Raw genomic sequence first — 4,876 nt, forward strand, 5'->3', positions numbered from 1 at the left:
GAGTGGGGAATAACTGGATGTAAATGTAAATATGCTGTATATGGTAATATAATGCCGGGTTAATACAGGTGTATTTAAAACAACTCAACATATTTCTCAGATTTAATGATTTTGTAATTTAACAACATACACTGATCAGCCATAACATTAAAACCCCCTCCTTGTTTCTACACTCACTGTCCATTTACTGACTGTAGTCCATCTGTTTCTCTGCATGCTTTGTTAGCCCCCTTTCACCCTGTTCTTCAATGGTCAGGACCCCCACAGGACCACTACAGAGCAGGTATTATTTGGGTGGTGGATCATTCTCAGCACTGCAGTGACACTGACATGGTGGTGGTGTGTTAGTGTGTGTTGTGCTGGTATGAGTGGATCAGACACAGCAGTGCTGCTGGAGTTTTTAAATACCGTGTCCACTCACTGTCCACTCTATTAGACACTCCTACCTAGTTGGTCCACCTTGTAGATGTAAAGTCAGGGACTGTTTGCTGTTTGAGTTGGTCATCTTCTAGATCTTCATCAGTGGTCACAGGACGCTGCCCACAGGGCACCTTTGGCTGTATATTTTTGGTTGGTGGACTATTCTCAGTCCAGCAGTGACAGTGAGGTGTTTAAAAACTCCATCAGCATTTTTGTATCTTATCCAATCATACCAGCACAACACACACTAACACACCACCACCATGTCAGTGTCACTGCAGTGCTGAGAATGATCCAACACTTAAATAATACCTGCTCTGTGGAGGTCCTGACCATTGAAGAACAGCATGAAAGTGGGCTAAAAAGGTATGTAGAGTAACAGATGGACTACAGTCAATAATTGTAGTACTACAAAGTGCTTCTATGTGGTAAGTAGAGCTGATAAAATGGACAGTGAGTGTAGAAACAAGGAGGTGGTTTTAATGTTATGGCTGATCGGTGTATGCTTTAGAAAGAACTACAGAATATTACTGCCTAATACACATCATAGCATTCTAAGCTGTGAATAACTGACTTCATCAGGGAAAATTCACATTTTCTTCTGTTTACCAGTCCAATTTCTTTGTGGACGTTGTTTAGAATTTTGCTCTGTCAATTTCTAAACAATGTTATTGATTTTTGTCAAACAGAAGTAAAATTCTTGTTACATCATGTTTACTTTTCTACAAGATTTCCCAGTTTAGTTGTGTAAACTACTTTTTTATATAAATAAATCATTACTCAGTTCAGATGTAATAAGTAACATAAAGCTGGAGTCAAAGTCAATATTTTGTCAATTAGGAGCTGCTAAAAATGTGCAACACTGTCCACAGTCAAGCTACCTTTATATTGCCATGGACTTGGAGGCTGCAATACAACAGATCTGCAACAAGCTTCAGTCATTTGATGACGATGTAAAGCTCACTTGGCTGTAGAAACGGTCATTCACAGTTCAGCAGTATATATTCCTAGCAGACCTGTTTTTTATTTTCATTTTGTTTTGTTTTCAGTGGTTTTTGGATTATATTCGACCCTCCGTATATGGCATAAGGTGACAGTTTTGTTTGGCAAAGATACCACTGTACCATGTACTTTTTGGCCCTATTTATACTGGCACTGCTGAGGTCACTGATCACTCATGAGGAACTGGAAGACCATAATTTAATGTTAAATAACATTACAGATGTTTTACACCACCAAATTGATCATCTAAGCTGCTGTTTGTATAGTTTTGTAGTTTACTGGTTTGTAAACAGATTTTTTTTAAATAAACACACAAAAACACTTAAGTTGCAGAAATCATTAAAATTTCAGGATCGCCATCATCACCCACCTGCCTTACAAGTGTATTTAAACTTTTGACATTATTGACTTAGTCTGTTAGTCTGTTCATTTTGTTGTGTTACATTGGGAGACTATTTGGTTTGACTGCACTGCAAATTTTTTTACTGTACTTGCTTGTTTTTGGCACTCACTCTCATACCATCATGTTGTGTTTTGTTAAAGTACATTAATTATGATGTAACACTCAAGAAGAAAACTGAATACGTCTGAAAACACTTCACTGCAATCTGTAAAATGTAGATGTACAGTGCCAGTTGTAATAAATACTTTTAAATAGCATTTATTCTGCTTGTTGTGTGTGTATGATGTTTGTTTATTAATTCATCCCCAGCAATTGCTTTATACTGATCAGGATCATGGGGGGCCAAGAGCCATGGGTGCCAATTGATTAACGGGCACCCTACATTCATCGTTTTACTCACATCTAGGGGCAATTCAAAACAGTTTACCTTTGGCATCTTTTAGAAAGGTGGAGGAAACCAGTGCACAACAGAAAACACTTATTTTAACATTGTTTTTTAATGGCAGCTCTAAAATCCTGACACCAGAGCTGACATCTCGCATCTCAGCTCTACTACAGGCAGGCTGGGCACCCAAGCAAACGATAATATACTAATTGGCAGGAAGGGTGTCGGTGGGTAAGGCACGGCAAGGCAAGTTTATTTGTATAGCACCTTTCATACACAGTGGCAAATTAAAAGCATTAAAACATTCCTGACATCTAGAACCTCAGAAAGACTTCTTGCAAACATTTAGGTACAATTAGGAGAACATCGAATTAAAACAGAGAGATAAAAAATTAAGAACATGAAAAAACTAAAAGAAAATATAGTAAAACGAGGGCCACACAGACCCAGAGCCACACAGACTCTCTGTAAATATCAATAAATGGGGGCCACACAGACCCAGACCCACACAGACTCTCTGTAAATAATAATAAAAATCGGCCACACAGACCCTGGGGCCACACAGACTCCCCTTAAATAATAATAAAAATAGGCCACACAGACCTTACCACACAGACCCTACACCCTAGGTATTTCCCATAACTGGTGCAATTACGACCTCTGCTGGCTGATTGATGGTACCCGCACAGAGACGAGGGATAATCAGTGTGTGATTCTCAATCTGCAAAGTCGATCCACACATGAACTCGCCTCGTGCAGGTGGGCTATAAATGCATTTTACTGCTTTGTTAAATGATTTTTTTATAACAGATGCTTGATTTGGGATGCATTTATCAACTATCTACCCTCTTCCACCTGCCACTAACTAGGTGCCACCAGTTATTAATTGATTGATTGATTGATTGATTGAGTACTTTATTAATCCCCGAAGGGAAATTATGGTGTCGCAGCAGCAATAACAATTATGACAAAAAACATCACACGGTGACATTACAATGAGGTAAATAAAGAATAAAAAAATTAGTACAAATGTAAATACAAGTAAGATATAAAATCTAAAAATATACATATATGAAGAAAATAAAATAAAATAAAATAAAATATAATAACATAAAAAATAATAATATAATATAAAAACATCTAACAGGACAAGAACAAAAGAAACTAAAAGGGGGGGGGGCTGAAGGTGCAGTTACAGACGTTGTGCAATTTGAAATTAAACACCTTCAGCACCAACCTTTCACTCACCTCAGGCTACTATCTGCCTTAAGCTCATCTTTCCTTAAATGTCCTCTATTTGAGAATCAAAATGTGGGTTATACGATTTATTAGGATAGGGCAATGTCTGGTTGCCACTGTTGGGCATCAAAAATAACAATGTAAAGCGTAATAATGTTCACCACACAAGCTGGCTCACTGCTGAGTACCTTTTTTTGGAGGGCAACTGTAACCTAGCGGTTAAGATGCCTGGTTGCCACTGTTGGGCCCTTGAGCAAGACCCTTAACCCTCAATTACTTAGACAGTATAATGTCACAGTACTGTAAGTTCCTTTGGATAAAAGCGTCTGCTAAATGTAATAAATAATAATCTGTGCAAAGAAGCAAGGGTGAAAGGGTGTTCCTGGGCTTGGTGGTGTGATACAGATACATACACCGATCAGCCATAACATTAAAACCACCTCCTTGTTTCTACACTCACTGTCCATTTTATCAGCTCCACTTACCATATAGAAGCACTTTGTAGTTCTACAATTACTGACTGTAGTCCATCTGTTTCTCTACATACTTTTTTAGCCTGCTTTCACCCTGTTCTTCAATGGTCAGGACCCCCACAGGACCACTATAGAGCAGGTATTATTTAGGTGGTGGATCATTCTCAGCACTGCAGTGACACTGACATGGTGGTGGTGTGTTAGTGTGTGTTGTGCTGGTATGAGTGGACCAGACACAGCAGTGCTGCTGGAGTTTTTAAATACCGTGTCCACTCATTGTCCACTCTATTAGACACTCCCACCTAGTTGGTCCACCTTGTAGATGTAAAGTCAGAGACGATCGCTCATCTATTGCTGCTGTTTGAGTTGGTCATCTTCTAGACCTTTATCAGTGGTCACAGGACGCTGCCCATGGGGTGCTGTTGGCTGGATATTTTTGGTTGGTGGACTATTCTCAGTCCAGCAGTGACAGTGAGGTGTTTAAAAACTCCAGCAGCGCTGCTGTGTCTGATCCACTCATACCAGCACAACACACACTAACACACCATCACCATGTCAGTGTGACTGCAGTGCTGAGAATCATCCAACACCTAAATAATACCTGCTCTGTAGTGGTACTGGGAGAGTCCTGATCATTGAAGAACAGGGTGAAAGGGGGCTAACTGTCAGTAATTGTAGAACTACAACGTGCTTCTATATGGTAAGTGGAGCTGATAAAATGGACAGTGAGTGTAGAAACAAGGAGGTGGTTTTAATATTATGGCTGATCAATGTATGTATATAGTCTATATAAAGTTACTGTTGTTAAAGGTAAATAAATGTATTTAAAGTAAATAATAAATGTAGTCTATTCAGATTTACATCCTTTTAATTTCTTTTGAAAGATATTTTGCATTCATGCATGTCAAGGCTACAGTCTGGTGCATTGGGTTTAGCGCATGCGCAGTTCCATAT

This window comes from Trichomycterus rosablanca, chromosome 1 (genome assembly GCF_030014385.1).
Source record: "Trichomycterus rosablanca isolate fTriRos1 chromosome 1, fTriRos1.hap1, whole genome shotgun sequence".
NCBI classification, from domain to species: Eukaryota; Metazoa; Chordata; class Actinopteri; order Siluriformes; family Trichomycteridae; genus Trichomycterus; species Trichomycterus rosablanca.